The following is a 20065-nucleotide window of genomic DNA, read 5'->3' as shown; positions in this document are numbered from 1 at the left end:
AAGCAACAACTCAGCCTTGGGCATATTGATCACCATAACTGGTCTACTCTGGCCTCCAATCGGGAGGTCTGGAGACACACTATCTATAACGCTGCTGATGCTTTTGAGAAAGCACGCAGGTTCACCCTTGAGGAGAAAAGACAACACAGAAAGAATCGTGCCTTGCAGAATATACCATCTAAGGAGTCTTTCTGCTGTGCCTTTTGCAACTGGACATGCCTATCTCGTATTGGTCTTTTTAGCCACCAACACGCTTGCAAGAATTATGGGTAGAGCCCTTCCCAAATCTTTGTTCGCGAAGCCTAGCCATGATGATGATGATCCCATATCTGTATGCATTGCTGTGACAAGATTTCTGCTTCCTGATAGGAACTACACCATCCCCTTTCCTTCCTCCTCCTTAATGCTGCCCAGATCCACACTCCCAGATGTCAGTATTTTTTCACCACATCCCTCATCTGAATGACATAAAGAGCAGAGAGCCAGGGCATGCTCTTGCTATGTCAAATCAAAGCCATGAGGAGATCTACTGATCCAGAGATTCAAGTTGAAAACGAAATTTCCTCTGAATAGAACATTTGGAATATCTTGCTATATTCTGTGTATATGTATTTAGAGACTTCCTGAATAAAAAGAAGCTGTGACTTTTGCCATAACGTAGGATACAGATGTTAGCTTTGCAAACACTACATTTCGTACTTTTAATGCTATTTACTAAATGTCTGCAACATACATAGCTAGTAATACCAAACACTTTGAACTATCCAGGAACACTATCCAGACTGCAATTTCTCCTATGAGATAATCCTGATAGAAAGAAAAAATATATTTTCTAGACAAAACACAACAAATAAGCCTTAATGTACAGAGAACAAAAAATTGATGGTAGGTAAAGTTTCCCTGCTTTCTGGGATGGGAGATATCCTTTGAAGTAAATTGCCTTCACACTGTGTTCCTTGTGTAATCTGGCTGACCTTCTTGCTTGGAGACTGCAGTCAGCAAATTACATGCATTTCTGGTTTCTTAGTGTGGTGGTTGATTTGGTGCTAAATAGCACACATTCTGCAAGCAAATTGGTGAGAAGGAATGTATTTGTGGGAGGCAAAGTGTGGCTTGGTCATAAAAGAGAGTGTGCAGTTGAATGGTTGTGCTACATCCACTTAGATATTAATGAGATGTGATGTGACTTTCCCTGGGAGAAAGTCTAACACAATGCAGTGTTCCCGTGCTATTAATTGGCATTACATAGTATTAGATTTTCATACAATGATGTTCAGTGGTCTGGCATCTGCAAACATTGTCTCATATTAACTTCAATACAACTCAAATACACAGTAATAAGAAAATCTGAAACATGACATTTTGCTCTCTTTAAAATAGATTTCTAACATTACACATTTCAAGTTTTGTGTTTAAAGTTATTACATCATATTCCACTCAAACAGGTAATTTAAAATCAATAGCAAAAATCTTTGTATGTATTCCATGCATACATTCAAGTGGAATTCTTTCTTTGCTCTAAAGAAGAAAAAATAAAATGTTTGCTGTTGTCATATTAGTTTCACTTAGAATCTCATGCTTGCTAGGTCCAAAATAATATTCAAAACTAAAATATATTGTCACTTATTCTGTGAATTGCAAATTTGTGTCACATCCTTGGTAGTTGAATTTGACACATTCTCACGGTAAAACAAGTAGAAGGTATATCAGAAGAGGGATCTAGGCCTGAGGAAATACAGACCCTAAACATAAATTTAAGTGCTCTAACATGACTAAAAGTGCATCTTGTGAAGGCCTGGGAAGAGAATAAGGGCACCAAAATAGCAATAACTGTCTTTTAACTACTCTATCTCTGCAGGGATGATGAAACCTAAACAGTCTTTTCTCTCATAGCACAAATGCCCTGTTTCCAACCTTGTTTATATAGTCCTTATAAGAAGATACATTTAATAAATTGACGACAAAGTGAATCTGAAGTCACTTTGTTCCCTCCTCCTACCTTTGTGGACAGAAGTCCTTGGTGTTTTGATGGTGTGTCAGTGAAATTGAGGGTGTCCAAGGCATATATCTGCATTCTCCAATACATCCTAAATGCTGCCCTGAGGCTTATATTACCTTTTCTCATTCATTTCTGATATAACTTGTATAAGACTGTGCACACAAGTGACAGATACTCAGTTCATTTAAACCCTAAGACCGTACTTATTTCTCTAGGCTCCATTCTTTCACTGCTGCATTTTGCTCTGGCACCCAGGAGCAAGTAACATTTTTCTTCTGGAAGCATCCAGTGGAGACACTCTCCAGAGGACAGAGACCTCACAGGAATCCTTTGCTCCAAGTCAAATGCTGCAGGCAAAATCTGTGTATCAGCACATAAGAAGGCCCTGTATACATATGCATGCTTCCTTTGTGCAGGTCACACATTTGACATGAAAGCAATGTCAATATTCACTGAATATGAGAGAATTTTTGACGCATGGAAAACTCTCTACTGGCTACAGTTATTTGTGGAAATTTCTTGGCTGTGTAGTGTTGCAGAAGTCACTTTAACCTTGGATCTTTTTCTAGCTTAATAACAGTGGACGTCTGTTGCTTCAGTTTTGTTTACTTATTGTGTATTTTTTCCTTACATGGTTATTCTTTTAACCCCTTTTCCCTGGCAGGAAGTTGATATATATCATCAAGTTTAACTTAAGTGTCAGTCAAAAGAATAATTGCTAGATTGACTGTGGACTTGTTTCAAAGACATTTAATTATTTTATCATTGAAGAAGGTAAAATTAACTGCTGTAACTAAGACATTAGTCAAGAATATGACTCTGAGCCTAGCTTTTTATTTGCATTAGGGTCACAAGCTTATCAGGAAAACAAGGTTACTGAAGTGTGAGTTTGAAGACATATGAAAGTGACACCTGTTTGTGTTACAACCCTCCAAGCCTTCCTATTCTCTTGCTCTGTGAAGCCTTTCCAGTCCAGCAATTTTTAGGAGAATTTTAAAACGTATTCTTCCTCGACAAGTGCTTCTGTTTACAGAGCATTCAAGAGCTGACAGGTATGCCTTAGTGCACTAGTTTATTTATTCTATTCACATGCAAAGCTGCACACAGCTTCTTGGTGCTGTCCCAGGTTGAGAACTGAAAGCACACTATAGCCAGTCAGATATTGAATTTTGACGCAGAGCTATCCATGTCAACTCAGCTTACAGATCCAGGTCTCCAAGTAAGATTCCTGCTAAGTGTGGAATAGGGTCTGGGTGATTTGTACATTGTTTTTTTAAAGCAGTCATCAACCTGGCCTTTAATAAACACTATTTTTTGAAAAATGAAGTTTCAGAACACACCCTCAAAAACCCTAGTTTTGAGAAAAAAGTAAGTTGACTTGCTTCAAGTCTGTGAAACCCGTTTTATAAAGCATTTGCAAAAATAACCAAGATAACAACTTCTCTAAGAAAAGATAAAGAAAGTAGAATTTAAAATTAAAAAAAAAATTTAAATATCATCACTGACCATAAAACCAAATATCAATCTTTCCATTAAAAGCAGATAAACTGTGTGCTTTTCTATCTTTAAAATCATAAGGTGGAATTTAACTTCTCTCAGGGTCTTAGATATGACTAGTTAGGTAAGTTTTATTATAGACATATCCTGCCATTATTTGTCTCCATTTCTCTTTTAATTATACATTCAGAGCACTGCCTGATATTTATTCTGACAAATTCTGGTTTAATAATGAAATTCTCAAATATATGAGTAATCTTGATTGACACACAGGCATAGAAATTTCAAAAGATGTTGACCAAGTTTTAGGGCTCATTTTCCAGATATTTCAGTCCGCTCCTCAAAACCAAAGAAATCCCACACAACCACTATTATATATTCTCAGGAAAGCTGCATACAGAAGATTTGTAGGTGAAGTGAAGTTCACAGTCAGGATACAGTGTTTTGAGTTTTTTTTCTTCTTGTTGTCTATAATAACTTTCTCACACACTTCCTCTTTAAAGGAAAATGTTAAGAGGAGCTTAAAAACTCTGCAAAAAGACAGTGAGACCCCCCGCCAAGACACAAAGCAATGCTCAGGGAAAGCAAAACCTTATATTATCCTTCTTTTTTTCCCCACCCCATTTCGCCCAGTAAAAGCAAGTGAAATGAAACAGGAGACAGCGAGAGCAAGACACCCAGTGCAGCAAACAAAGAAAAGCAAGCAGAAAAACATCTGAAAGGAGAGCTGATTAAAAAAATATCATGCCTCTCCTGAAATACCCCTGTCCAATTATTTCTGTCTAGTTTGTTCAGGGAGGTATATTCTTTTCTATTTAATGTTTTACCTATGATTTTGTGCTGTAACCAGCGTAACAATGGACACATTATTATTTTCTTACACTGATCATGGTTTCAGCTGTACTATATCCAGCATACTAGGCATCCATCTTCAAGAGAATCTGAAGCTGCAGTATGTCCTTGTAAGAAAAATGAGGATGTGCCACATAAACAAGAGAACAGAGGAAGGTTTACAATGGATTCAGTAGTGGTGTGGTGAGGTAATGTGCTATGATAACTAAATCTGTACAAATTAAAGTTCATCCAATTCTTAAGTGACATGTCAAAAAAAGCCCTGCTAAACCTATTTACTTTCCCACTACCTCCATAAACAGAAAGTCTGGAAAATAATTGTAGAATTTAATACTTACATGAAATGTTTTGTTCAACAGGGAATGATATGCAATGAGGATCTTTTATGAGTATGACAGGAGAGTCTGCTTAGTACTTTCATTTTAATTAACTTGGCACATGGGCTTGTCATGATTCAGAGTAGAACCAACTCAATGACTTTTTATCTTTAAGCCTTTTTCTGAGGCTCTGTCTCCCTTTATTTTGTGGCTTACAGGATAATTGTGTAAGGGGTAAAAAAAGTTTATTTCTGCTGTAAAACCAGAGGTTGGGAGAGCAACCTCCAGAAGTCTTCTGCCTGCGTTTCCATGCAAGCTGGACAAGCATCCTCAGGGTGTACAGGGCATCTTCTCTGCAGTTTTGCTTCTTTCTGATCTCTCTGTCTGTGATAATGAAGGGCAATTAGCCAAGTTCAAATCAGCAGTAAGGCAGGCAAGATAAGTCCCCACTCAGTGTATACTGTCCATTGAATTCATTTAGAAGTGCTGCAACCTATAATGTGTGACTTCTTTCTCTCTTAGCAGTCATTGGAAACAGAGGACGTAGAATACAGGATATTTCTTATGCATCTTTTTTTTGCTTTTGTGAAATAATTCACCTTATCCAACATAGACATGTTTGTTCACAAGTTCTGTTCTAGCTCAACAACTTCTTGTTGCAGTAAGTGTGGCACGGGCGCAATGTTCCAGAGAGACTGACGTTTGATACACATAACTTGGGAGTAGGACGTTGTTTTTTATTTAGGGTAAAACATTTATTGGTCCTGTGGCCATTCATAGCCACCACAAAATGAAAGATTAATCCTTTAGTATAATTAAGGTTACTAATATGATCTTTTCAGCCCTCATTTTTTGAACTTCATGTTCTTTATAACCTATGATACATTTCCACCTGCCATGTCTCCTCCTCTTCTGCCTTCTCCGCTCTTTTCAAAGAGTAAGCAAGATATTGAGCAGAAAGTACATTTTACTGCTAGCAAGCAATTTTGTGCTGATGTTGCGTCCAAACCCCCAAATACATGTTCATCTCCCTGATATACAGTGTTCTGTACACTTTGGTCTGAGAGACTGTGTAAAAGTAAATAACAGTGTAAGACATGAGACCACAAGACATTCGAAGAGGAGCAGCACCGCCCCCTAGCACACAATTCCTTCCTTTGTTTTCCAAGGGCAATCAATCAGTTTGCAGTGAAAAACCTCCCACCTTTGCTGATTTTTTTCCTTTGCAGAATGTGTTAGTTAAATCTTCTACTTTGACAGCCAAAGAAAAATCTCTGCCTGAAATGGTGTCCCCAATTGAAACACAAATTTGTCATGCCTATTTAATCCTATAATGTTTATCTCTTTTACCACGTTTGGGGGGTACAGACTTTCACTATCATCAAAGTCACAAGCCCTCTCTCCTCCATTTCCCCATTATAATCCTATAAATAAACATTTGAAGAACAAAAAGGACTAGTTTCTGTATGGGTGGGGGAAGGGGTTCCTGGGTGATTTTTGAAAGGACACTACTAAGCTAATCACTTGCCTTGCAGATGTGCACCCATTTTTTTCAGGCTTGCCAAAAGTTTCTTTCATTTGTATGCTTTCATTTTGTGTCAGATTAACCCACCAAAGTGATTTGACAGCCAGATTCAGATCCAAAATGGACTTATTTCATAGCTTGCAAACTCAAATTATTCCCTGGCTTTTCATATGTCAGCTGCTGTAAACATGCATGGAGATAGCAGCAAATATCAGAGCTTTGATTGAGCTGGCATTGCAGCTCTCAGCACCACTTCTTGAAATGTTCAAAGGTATCTTAGTAACACAACTTCATCTTTTTCCTAGAAAAAAAAAAGGTTTAATGTCTTACAGTGTTAAAAAATCAAAAAGAAAAGACTTTCCTATGTGATCACTTGCACAAAGCTACTTTAGAGACAAAATGGTAATGGAGGATATTTAACAAATGTAAATCATGAGAAATTTCAAGAAACAGTGTATGTTTTCAAACTTCTCTGTACACTTCATTTTGCACATACATTTCTTCAAAAATCCTGGTTCAGACTTAGTCATTTCAGACATCATATGGAGGTGCAATGTCTAAATGGATATGCTGTGAAATCTAAGCATGTGTCTAGACCAGATGTTAGTATTTGGGAGATCATTTGTTTCTGTTCACAAGAAATATTGATATGGTTTTGACCAAAAATATCTTATTTTTGTGCTGTAAATCTGGAACAAAACAGGAAAGTTCATTCACTAAATTAGAAAATGAAAAATTCTCTTCCACTTCAATCATCTCTACCTTAGATTTTATTTTTTTTTTCTGAGACACCAGTCACTTGTCAAAGATAATCCTACATGAACAGTTAAACTACCAGTTAAACTAACTAGAGTTAATCATACTCTACCATTGTTAGACTCTGTCAAGAAGGAGATATAAGATAAGAATTAAGATATTCATGCCAACATCTTCTTTAAAATGCCTGTTTGTTGTATTTTGAAAAGTCTATGTCTGGAAAGTCTTACTTGACAAGTAATAAACCTAACTTCAAACACTAGCTGAGTTCTTCACAGTCTGCTCATTTCCACACAAACATACACATACACATGCACTGTGTAATCAGGAGTTATTTGTGCCTGAGTTATACTACAAATCAGGAAAACCAGGGCTGTGTCTTCACACTGTAATACCAGGTAAAACTGCATTAACCTGCACTAAATTTCAGGAAGTGAAACCCAAAGCCATGAGTTTAAATACCTCTTGCCATTTTGTATTTCCCTTTGCTATGAATCATGAGCTAAACTGATTCCAGAAAAGGGCAGAAACAAGATGTCATTTATTATACAGTCTACCAGATTTCCAACCATGGTCCATTCCAACAAACCTAAGAATTTGATAACTAGTTACCACTAATCATGTTAGTGAAGAAAATCATGTCATTCAAACCAAACAGAACCTCTTCATACACATTTTTCATTGACTGAATGGAAGGCAACTAGAGATCATATAATGTCTTCATTCAGTACTTTCCTACAGAAACCTAAAAGGACATTTAAACACCATCACCGACCTATGAAATATAATGTATAAACTTCCAAGGGAAGCACTGAAGCTGTGAAAGTTTTTGGCATTCCTGAGCGTATTTTAATGATTTTCAAACTGTCAAACCAAGAGGCATTACATAGTATTGCTATAAATTCTATACCAAATGTGCTGAGGTTTTTTTCTCTGTTAAAATCTTTAGTATCCCATCAAATGATGACGTATTAGCAAATGCCAGAAACAAGGTCACAATAGACCCCTGCCTGAGTGCTTCAGCTGCAATGTCAGTTTAAATACGTGTATAAATAGAATGGTGGGGTAAGATCTAAATTATTCTCTAACTTCCAAAATGTTTATTCTCAGTAAAGTAACTTTCAAATAAAGATGACACTTAATTCTGAATAGTCAAGGGATATAATGAATGCCTTGTTCCAGGTTTTATAGACAGAAGGGGATATATGGATAGGAAAGCTGAATTTGTATTCTTTCTCTAAACACTTCTGTCTTCAGCACTTATCTCCATTTGAATGACATCAAATTGGAATTTGGTGTGTCAGACCAGATGTGTGCAGTGGATCCTTTATTTTGAAGGGAAATGATTAGGAGAGGTTTTGAGAAGGTTGTGCTTTTTCATTTAAGAAAGTAAAGTCTATAAATGGGTAAAATTTTAGAATTCTTGCAAGCACAAGACTAGAGAGAAAAAAACATTAGGCTTAGGAATCCATTCATTCTCAAAGGATTTTAACATGATTTTTTTCGCCTGTAATTTTGAAATGCTGCCATCTGAAGAAGTTAAAATGTGTAAAGTGGAAAAATTAGTATCATGAGCATTTATACTTGTCCTTAGTTAGCCTTGTGCATTTCTAATTTCTTCACTTTAATGGAAATAAACAGCATCACAGCAGACTCCAACAGTCTGTCCCTCCAAAGCTAGGGGTGGCAGACTTTATTAGTGTCAACAGGACACCTTCGTAGTGTGAGGTTCTTGTGACAGCATTGAAGTCGAAACAGTACCGAGAAATTGTAAAAACTCCCCTCTTGAGAGATAAATTTCAGTAGCTTGAGTATAAATCTTAGGATATCATAACTTTCATGTTTGTATTTTACCAAACCTAGACAGCCTTGTGATGTCAGACTTGTGCTAAAGCATCTTCTGAGCTGGTCTTTTGGTAAACTTTTGTTGTTCTCAAACATACTAAAACCAAAGTTGAGGCTTTAGCATCAGCTGAAAAAAGCTGGCCAGAGCGCAAAAAAATGTAAAGTTAAATTTGTAGATGAGTCCCCTGTAAAGTGAATCCATCGTGGTTCTTAAGGCATCCCATGAAGAGAGCTTTCTTACCATGTCCAGATCATCTTTGGGCCCAGAAGGTTGATTCACATACTTTCTAATATTTTTTATGTTTTCTTTCAGGAAGCACTTCTTTAGGAACTAGAGGGTCCTCCCATTCTTCACTTGCAGGCCATTTCAACACCTCAGTTCATGTCCACTGAATCAGCAGGTGTTCTAATATTCATGCACATGTCTACTCACATTGTTAACACTTACAAAACTTTAATAGCATCCAAACAGGTAGTTAATCTTTAACATTTTCAAGTTCTTCCTTCAGTAGACATGTTTTCCAGAAATGGGGCAGAGGGTAGATGAAGAATTCACACTCGGGGGCTGTTTGGAAGTTCAGTTTCATCCTATCATAGTTTTGTGACAAAAGCAAGGGTGAACTTGCATGTTCAAGGGAGAGGGATATACTGTTACTCAATATTGTTCTCACCAAAATTAGCATTTAAGAGAAATTTGTTAAACAGCCTAAATTTGTATATTGTTTGTTATGATATGTTTAATTTGACTATGAACTTGATTTCCTTAAACTAGCTATTTCCAAAAATTATGTTATTTCTTAATTGATTGAAAATGCAAATTTTTAGTTTTGTTTTTTTACTGAAGAATGGATCTTGGGGTTTTCTTATCTGTGAAGAGATTATTTTCTCCCTTTCAGTAGACAGTGACACAGAGACACACAATGAACATACAAAATCAGGATGAAAGTACAGTAATTTCTCCACCTTAGCTATGCCTTGTAAAGATTTATACTCATTTTAAACTCATTTTGTGCTTTTTAATCTACCTCTGTACTAATTTAAAGGAGCACTACCTTCATGCAGATGACTTAACCTTCTATTAGTTATTTTTGCTCACTATATACATTCTCAAGTTTCCAAACACCCTCTCAGCAGCCATCATTTGCAAGTGTTTAGCTTGCTCTCTAACTCCAGTGAAATAGTAGTCTGGAAAAACATGAATGTAACTCTCTTCTTGCAAAAATTCATATTGCAAAACTGTTGTGTTTGCAGTGTTGCTAGACGATCCTTTCTAGCAATAATACAAAAGTCCTGCCATTGTTTCCTGAAGTAGTCAGTGATGTTAAGCTATTTTTTACTTTACTAGATTTGTGAATTCTCTATTCATCTTCAAAATATACATTTTAAAAGTTATTAATTCTCACTACTGATGTAATAATAATCTTTTGTATATATTGCATTTTCATATCAAAAAATTAGTAATATGGTATCTTAAATTACCACTAACCAACAGCAGTTTATCCCAGTGCTTAGAACCCAGGACATGTAAGCAAGTAGTCCTGCTTCACTATCTTGTTCCCCGCAAGCAAAGGGAGTAAAAAGAATACAGTGGAATTTACTCTTTCCAGAATGTGTTTTTGAGTGTTTTGGCAGATGGAAGAGGGTCAGGACAGATTTAATTGTTCAATTAATTTCAAAGGCCAATTAAAAACAACTTGATACTTAATTAAATAAAGCCTAAAGAATTTGTCTGTCACTCCAGTATACACTGAATGAAGAAGGGACACTTCAAATGCAAGGTCAGCCAGTCTCTTGAAATTACATCATGTAGTAATTACCAGTTCCACACGCACCACTGGATCTTTCCTCGAAAGAATGCAAAGAGCCCTATTTGTATTGGTTGGTCCTACTTATGGTATTTTATATGCTGAATTAGAAAAGGACTCTACATATTCTGTTTAATTTGGGGAATAAACCATCATTCTATGACCAATTCCCAGAAAGGACTTTAAAGTCATGATAAGCATTAATTTTCTAATACTCTTTAGTTTCAGATGTTAAAAATATATCTTTACATAAACCAAATATTACAAACTGTGTTAAACTTGGTTGTGGTGTATTAGGTATCATAAAATTTTGAGCTGAAAAATGGATCTTCAGATTAAGGTCTGACTGTCTATCCCAACAATCAATCCCACCCTCTACCCTTGCCTAGAATACAAGCAATAATAAAGAGATAGCATTCTACTTTAGTGAACTTTTACTGGGGAGAAAATTTTCAGCTTTATTTTGATAAGAACTTCTCCAAGTGGTTCATATTATCCACCACAACTGCTCTGAACTTTGTGTGTTTATTTTTACAAGCCCAAGATAATTTGTTCACTGAAAGTTCTGACTGAAAGACTGCTTTACTGGTGGGTTTTAAGTCAAGCAGTCTCATGAAAGAATCTATTTCTCTGTTTTCTATTAGAGATCCTCCCCTATATCCTCAGACGTAAAAAAACCTCACATATGAATAAGGGAACTAGTATTGAGCCACAATAGCAATAGCTCCAAAAGAAAGCTCACTTTGCTGGGTTCTGCAGACTGACAGATATGCCAAGGTTTACCTGGTGGAAGTGACATTTATTTTGTCTCTCACCTTCTTAGCCTTTGCTCCATACCTTAACCCTAATTCAGAGATAGATATACCATCAGCAGGTGTAAAAGCCTTTGAAGTCTGTTTGCATGCATTCTCCAGGGAAGCTGCTGTACAAAGCACCTCATGTGGAGTGCATAGATTGTCTTTCCTTACAGAGAAACACACATAAAGAAATACAGTTTGTCTTCTGATCAAGATGCAATATCATTCATACATCAAACTAGTGTAAATTAGTTGAAAAAAACAGCAGAATCTGTAGAAGCTTATCTAGGTACAATTGAGTAAGGCAGGTCTGCCCAAAATCTGGACTATAGAAGACTGATAGAGAAAAACATTTAAGACTTCCCACTGTTCTTTCTATAGACTGCCAGTTAGAAATTGCTTTTGAAGTTCCCTATTTATGGTCAGAGGTGAAGATTAACAGATTTCATTGTTTTCTGATAAAGATTTGTGGTGTTGTATGCATTCATAGGAATTCGGTAATCCATCAAAGCAAATAAAAATAAAGGTGGTATTTTTAATCTATAATCATCATACAAATTAAGCCAAATTTAAGTATTCCCTCATACAAGCAGAAGTTCACAACATTGAAGAAACACCTCTGCTGTGGAGAGTAGGATTTCACTATTAATTACACCCTTGTCAGCTCTCTTCAGAGAAATCACTGTGAAGCTAGACTGAAAATTAATACATGGAGTAACTAATTTCATCTTTATGCACTAATCCTCATCAAAATCAGCTATGTGTGGGCTTGGTTTGAAGGATTTCACCCACAGAGTAATCCAGATCCAAAGCATAAGGATTAGGAGGTTCTAAAACACAAACTGTGACTAAGAAACCACCAGCAACAACCCTACGCATAGTCCCTCTGGAAAGCCTTTGCAGAGCACAGCTGCACTGACACAATCTATTCATAACCTTCATTGTTAGTGCTGCAGTTGTCAAGGGAATATGATGGCGAATCATATAACCTTCCAAGTCATAGCAAAGCAGTAAAGCAATGTAAAATCACCTTTTTTGTCTTCCCCAAGGGTTATCTCCTCCCTGCAAACCATCTTTTTGAATGCCTGCTGACTGCAGGAGAGCTGATATGAATCCTTTCAGCTGTGTACCAATTGGTAGGAATGGCTCACGTTCTTGACAGCTTCCAAATTTAGCAATATGACTCATATACTTCAATAATTTAAAAAAAATCTTCATTATTTCTAGTTTATTCCATTCTGACCTACTATACATAGATTAAGTACCTAGAGCTTAAGAAAAATCACTTCTGAAAAGCCTACTGGCACAAAAAATACTTTTAAGATAAGTTGATCACAGTTATGGGCTGTTTTTCAGCACTGATTAACTATGAGGAGAATGACTATGTGAAGTGCATTGAAAGGCTTTTTTTACTTTACAAAGCACTTTCAAAAATATGAAGCAGGTTTTGGTTTATGATTAAAAATTATTGTATAAGCAGAATATTCAAAGGTATTTAAAATATTATTTCCAGGTTTTGATTGAAGACAAGATTTGGTTCCAACAAACAGATGCATGCAAGGTAAATTCAATCCTAAAATAAAATTAAATTCATTTAACAAGTGATGATGGAACAACAAGAAAAACAAGCAAATAAAAATACAGAATTTTCTTTTAAGCTCATCGTAGGTGTTCAGTCACTATCACACCAAAGAAGTGATGGGTAAAATGCATTACTTCAATAAGAATCTGCCCATCAAAGAAAATAAGAGCAGAGTATCAACTGAAGAAAATTCCATCCTCAGATAAATATATTAAAAATGCTAAGCTAGTGATTATGAGGAAGAAGTACCACTGAATTTTAAAAATGATTTTATTCTGCTAATGCATTTTAAAGCTTTGTAAAATTTTGAAGATCTTAAAGTTTCTTTGGTTTTGATCTAAATTAAATATTTTTCTAAATTATTCTAAATTTTTGGTATTCTGTTTCAAAGCTCCTGAAGGACTTACTATGATTTCTATCAGGATAATCATAATGAATGTTTGTCTTGTTATTTCTTGATATGTCAACAGATTTAAAAAATTTCTGCAATTTCCCTTTGAAACATCGAGAAATACTAAAATATTAATCTAATAGAACAAATATCCTGGCCTGTAAAGTGTCCAAACTGGGGGGTTTATCCTGTTATTATGAGCTACAACATATACTCCCACTGAAAGGTTACAAAGCCCTGCAATTTGTCTTTTACTGAAACTGTTCAAAACACATCTAGCTTTTTATATATTTATAGCTGCCAATGAAGTGGTAACGGTGTAGAAAATGAAATCCTTGTATACTAATCACAGGTAATGGACAGTTCTTAAGGTGACTGTATTCCTGATTAGAGTTTTGTAAGCTCAAATGATACTAGATCTCCTCGTGCTGCTGAAATATATCAGCTACTGAACAGATTTTAGCTAGCAATAAAAAGCAAAGGATGTTTTAAAATGCAAATTCAGATCTCATATTTCCCTTCTGTGCTTACTATTTAATCTTTCCAAAATGCCTGAATAAAACCACAAAGCATCACAGCCTTGCTTAATTTCAAAGCATCAACCTCCTTTAATTTAAAAAGGGCTCAATTGTTATTTGTTTATGGGAAAGCTACAAAGATGTACATTATAACCACTCACTGATTAAGTTCCAAGCATATAATTTTGCTTCTATACTTTCAGATGATGAGTAGTTCTTTCTGACTAGGGAGAATGTAGCATTATTTAGTGAATATTCTCCTTCTTCTGTATTTCCCATTTTCTAGCATTTACTTAATAACAGCTAGTTAGACTCAGCATAGTTATGGGTTGCATTTTTTATGGTTATTGCTGCTCAATTCCATGCCAACTTGCAGCAAATGTGCTCATATAGCATAGATAATAACATGTGATTTTCTTCCTTAATGAAAGATAAATAATTTGGCAGTTTTGTCTCATGTATTTTTTTTTTTAATTGACACAACTCATTGTTTGGATTAGGTCTTTTTTAATATAGCTTTGCAAGCAGAATGAAATGTGTTTCTTAGTTCAATTATGTAGCTTTTAACACAAGGTATTGCTATTTGTAGAAGAGATTTGCATATGATCATTAAGTTCCAATATTAATTAGAATTTGATCATAATTATATAGTTCTTTGTTTACAAGCTAAATAATTTAGCTATCTAGGCAGAACATTTTCAAAAGGAACAGCAGAAGGCACAGTTATAGCAACCAAATAGAATAAAAAGCAGTAGTCAGTTCTAATTTCCATTAGACGCTATTTCTTCTTGTCAACAACCCTTAACGCAAAAAGACACAAACCAGGGCAGGACAGGGCTGAACGAGGACAGAAATATTTGTGTAATAATTTCCATTTTTGATCCAGGTTGTACTTCAAGGTGTTAGGTTTGCAAATCTCAGGTAGATATTACCGTTTCACACCTTACAAAGGAGCACTTGACAGAAAAAAAACAAAACAAAATGATACCTGTACTTCAAACTGTGTTTCCAAGAATAAATTTCACTTTTAATTTTTAATTGTTGGGAGGAAACTTAATAATCTGCCAGAAAAGCCAGACGACTCTACTTCAGTGTACTCCAGTGACCATGAATGATGCATAAAGATGTTCAGCACCACCCAGGGCAGCCAGACAAAAAGGATAACAATCAGCTTGGCAGTTTTGGTTTTGTGATCTAGCAATTTTTCTGCAAAAGTGGGACACCACAAAATATGGAAAACAAAGGGAGTAGAGTGATTTAGGTAGGTCAGAGGGCTGGTTTATCATCCTGGATTTTTTTAGCTGCCGGAAGAGAAAGTTATACAGGAAAAAAAATACTGAAAGAAGTAGAGGGAGGGAGAAGTGAAACAAATGAGCTCCCAATTCATCTTTTGCTTAATAATCCTTGCTAAGATAAATTCAGTAAGAGCAATAAGGAGTTCCAACCAAAAGTGAAATGGTTACACTTAAGGAGTATTATGAGAAAATCATAAAGCTAAACCCAAGAAATTAAGTATTTGCAAGTAAAATATGTTTATGAGGAAATGGGAAAATTTAATTGAAAATATAACCAACGTGGAAACCTCCATGAGACCAGCATACTTGGTTTTGATGGTGTGTTTTTCTTTGGTCTGCACCAACTGAAGCAGGTATCAGCAGCAAAAGAAACAAGTCCGCAGGTGACAGAGTGGATATGCAGCTGAATAAACCATTGGATTAGAGCACTGCTGCTCAACAGTTTTTATATTGTAAGTCAAGCTGTGTTACTCAGACTGGGAAAAGGAAATTCCACATGTATCTCCTTGGGGTCACCAGTGGAGTAAAACATTTAGGTATGACAAGGTCAAGGAAGAGTCAGGAAAACAAAATCAGGAATAACAGTTAAGTACTTGACCAACTAAAGGCTAACTCTCCTTGGTCCTGGTAGCTAAATGTAAAGCAGGAATTCCCATAGTGGAGGAGAATGAGATCAGCATGGACAAGTGAAAAAAGTATAAAACCTACAATCTCAATTAGAATTAAACCCAGTATTTCATTGCCAAAAACCAAAATTAGCTACCTTTGAAAGAACCTGTATCTATTCTATGTGTATTTTGTAAGCATGATGTGGGTTCAGAACATATTATACAGGAGAAGGAGGGCACATGAAATAGTTAACAGTTCCTGGACCTAGCACCATAATGCACGGAATGTATTTCAGGTGGAGCTGTAGAATTAGTGCAGGAAAGGTTTTCTCTGTTCCAACTTTAGAGTTACTTTTTCCAACAAAACAAGGTAAGTAGAGAATCTATTCTCTGACATAGCATCTGGAAGATTATATACATCCAGAATCGCACACATGCCCCTTCAAGATAAGTATTTAGAGAAATTGTGGAATTAATATTCTTTTCACTTTGTTGAAAAGTTATTGGATAAAAGAGAAAAAGTTAGCAGCTAAAAGACCCCTCAGCACCCAGAGAAACTCTAAGCCATTAGGTCATTGTAGAACACATTAGTATTAGCTGAACTTCAGGAAAAGCAGATAGGCAATCCATGAACCAAATGGCTAAGAAAAAAAAAAGAGTGATGGAATGGAGAGAAGAAAGTTAGAACAGGCTTATGTATTGGGTCCTATTGTCTCCAGCACTTTTGTTTTGCTTTACTAGAAGGAGTTAAAGTTCTTTATAATCACAAATGCTACACTGTCCTGAAATCTGGAATACTTTTAAAGACCCATTATGTCTTGAGCTTCTGCAAGACTGATGCAAGATCTATCTGCCCGTTGAACTTCAGAAAGGAAAATCCCTAGTTTTGCATGATTTCCTGTATTCATTGATGTACACATAACATATTTCATTAGTATAAAAAAAATTTTATAAAGTCACCATTCTGTTTGTATAAAAAAAATTTCCTTTTGCTGCATAAGTGACATCCTTCAAAATCATTGCCAAATCTTTGTATATCTGAGTCTGAAGTGAGGACTGAAGATTGTAGAAAATACAACTAAGAACAAATATATTCAAATAATTCTTTATGAGTGCAATAGTGCCTTGGGATATTCAAAAGCAATGTGTGTTTTCAGTATAAACCAGAGAGCAGAGATGAGCTTAGGCTGATTCTGTCATGTCAATGAATTGAGCAGATGGATACACTGTTTTCAAAGGTGGTATTGTAAAAGGCAAATAAAACCTGATGTGTTCCATAGCGTCACCATTTGTTCCTTCTTGCCCGTCTGTCTTGCACCACCTTGCAGGTCTCCAATCTCAACTTGTTTTGGAAAAGCCTTCCCATCTGCCTTTCCTCTTTATCTTTTATCCAACATACCAGAAGACAGCATGTTCTTTCAATATTTCACTACCGTAAGTTGTAAGAGCCCTGGATGGATGCTAATCCCTTTGCCACAGCTGCCAAAAGCTGCATGGCATCTGACGCAGCTGAGCACTCGTTTTGATTGAAGTGACACTCTTCAACAGCAGCTGCATGGGCTCCTCTACCTCCAGTCCAGAGCTGACATTAACCCTGGGACAAGAGCAGCAGTAGGGCCACTAACATTTTCTGAGGTGCACTAAAAGCACGGCAGAATGAAGGAGACAATAACCAGGCAAGAACACGTTGCTTTTAGGCAACATTTAAAGAATACTTGGATCTTCTGCCAGTTCTCTGCACAATAGCAAATTTCATCTGCAATGACTATGAAAAAAATTGTGGACTGGGTAGGAATGTGAATTTCATGCTATCACTGCAAGGCACAGCTTTCCATTTAGCTTAAAGAAAAAAAGGAAAAAGTGAAGGTAAAAAAAAAAGAGAAAGAATGCATGCTGTTTCTGAGACATAACTTTTCACACTTAAGAGCAGAAGAATATGAAATGGTGTTTGCTGTACTGGAATGAATCCTTTATCCTCTGCAATTCTTACATACTTAGGACATCATCGCAAACTCCGAAAATATCTTGCTCATTTTGGGCTATAATCTACCTGGTAATACAGAGGTGAATCTAATCCTATTCACAGGCAGCTTTGATGCTACAGAGGAAGATAAATGGAGAAAGAAAATAAAATCCAAATCAGAACTGGCATTTAACCTGCAGGTTTGAAACTAAAGATGATCGATTGTGGTGGGTTGACTTTGACTGGATACCAGGTGCCCACCCAGCCACTCTATCACTCCCCTTCCCAGCCAGACAGGGGAGAGAGTAAGGTGGAAAAACAACTTGTGGGTTGGGATAAGGCAGTTTATTTAAAGCAAAAACAAAGGGGAAGCTTGTGCATGCAAAAGCGAAGCAAAAGATAACACAGTTTATTCTCTACTTCCCATGAGGAGCGGTGGTCGGCCACTCCCGAGAAGCAGAGCAGACATTAGACAATGAATGCCTGCCTTCCTGCTCCTTGTCTTAGCTTTTATATCTGAGCTGATATCATATGGTACGGAATATCCCTTTGACCAGTCTGGGTCAGCTGGCCTACTTGGGTCCCCTCTGAGGATCTTGCCCTCAAACTGAGGAAGGAATGTTACAGTGTTGGTGCTGTGCTCAGCAGTAGCCAAAACACAGATGTGTTATCAACACCCTTCTAGCTACCAATGCAAAGCACAGCACTGTGAGGGCTGCTATGGGGAAATGAACTCAGCCAGACCCAGTACACTGGTTCTGTTGTGATACAACCCAAGTAGACTTAAAGAGACCAGATTGTGGCTTTCAAAGTGAAATAGATATGCTGTTTAAGAATTTCAGTCCAGAAAATGCGCCAGGAAAATCATGTTCCTTGCTATTTCTGTGGGAAGATTTTCTCTTCCCCACTCTTACTTTACACGGAAAATCAAGCTTTAATTTTAGATGCGCAGGGTACAGGAGGACAAGGATGGGCGTATCTTTGAGTCAGAGCTTCTAACTCATAATTTTGTCATACTGGAAACAGGTCAAATTGACTTTTTCCTCTCAGGGAAAACCTGGCTCCAAATCACACACTTTGAACAAATTTCCCACTATTATTTTTATCTCCTACATACTTTTTTTTCCTTTAATGCAATTTTCCACCTACTACTCAGATTTCATATCACTGAGGAGTCCTTGTTCTTAGAGCACATTTCAAGTTCAAAGGCTTTCCAGCTAGTTTTACTGTACTGAAAATGCCTTTCTTTAAAGATTGCCATGTCATTGTTAGCAAGTGACAACATGACCTTGAGAACTTTTGTATGGCAGAAAAAGGTATTTCTTGAACGATTTATTGCACCATAGAAAGGAATTTCTGCACAGATATTCATAATGTTGTTTTCAGACTCCCAGTCATGAAGAAAACAAAACTTAACGTTGACAAATACTTGCTTTTCACAGTTCAGATTTTATGAAACTGAACCATATAATGCCATATAATTTCTCTGGGTCTTCAAAAAATGCTGAAGTTTGTATGTGCCAAGTTGTTTTAAACCTCTGTGCATTATGCAAAGAGGAGCAAGTAGAAGAAAGGCCAAGTCTCAGCACTTGTGTTTGACAGAAACAAGACCATTACTCTGTGTGTTTGCAGGACTGCTAACTACTCTTGGTGAGACCAAGAAGCACTCAGGAGGAAGACATCCACAATTTATGCTCTAGGAGGCTGGTAAATCCCTCTCTGTGCGGGTCAGTCCTCCCTCAGTGAGTCTTAATAACCCAAGTACATTGAAAATGTCAGGAAGAATGCCATTTCATAAGCCAGAGAGAAGGAGAAATTTAGGTCTCTAAAGACTGTGGGAATTCTTTCGTTCAAATTGTAATGGTAGTCTAACTATGGCACAATACTTTATTATTTTATAGCATACTATTAATTAATTCAGTGGTTTACCCTATGCCCCTGTGCTTTCCTCATGTACTTGCTCTATATTTCAAGAGTTTAGCCCCTCAAGTTTTCCTTTTTATTTAATCATGAAGTTATAAAAATCCCCCCAAACCCTTTTTAAAAACTCCAGAGGAATATTCTCACATATCCACTTAAAATGTAGATTTTCAATTAAATAATTCAGTCAAATAAAACTTCCTCACAGCAGTGTAATAAATAATTTGTCATTAATTTCTATTTCCCTGCCAGATTCCATTTTTCAGTCTAAGCTGTTTTATCTGAATGAGAATTTACAACAAAAGACATTACATATCAGAAGCAATTGGAAACAAAACAAATTTTAGATACACATCCAGAAACATGTTACCTTGCATTTCTGGACTCAGTAAAAA

At 36.4% G+C, this 20065-nt stretch overlaps 1 long non-coding RNA gene across 1 annotated transcript; it reads right to left on the bottom strand.

Annotated features, from left to right (window-relative positions):
• Positions 1–6298: 6298 nt before the first annotated feature.
• Positions 6299–9185, bottom strand: LOC113981827. The gene is made up of 2 exons (XR_003538552.1): positions 9033–9185; positions 6299–6491 (listed from the first exon to the last, which is right to left on the bottom strand). It is a non-coding gene; the product is annotated as an uncharacterized LOC113981827 (long non-coding RNA).
• Positions 9186–20065: the final 10880 nt, after the last annotated feature.

This window comes from Neopelma chrysocephalum, unplaced genomic scaffold, assembly GCF_003984885.1.
Source record: "Neopelma chrysocephalum unplaced genomic scaffold, ASM398488v2 Primary Assembly neopelma1_96778, whole genome shotgun sequence".
In the NCBI taxonomy this organism is placed as follows: Eukaryota; Metazoa; Chordata; class Aves; order Passeriformes; family Pipridae; genus Neopelma; species Neopelma chrysocephalum.
This window is presented reverse-complemented; position numbering and strand designations above follow the sequence as displayed.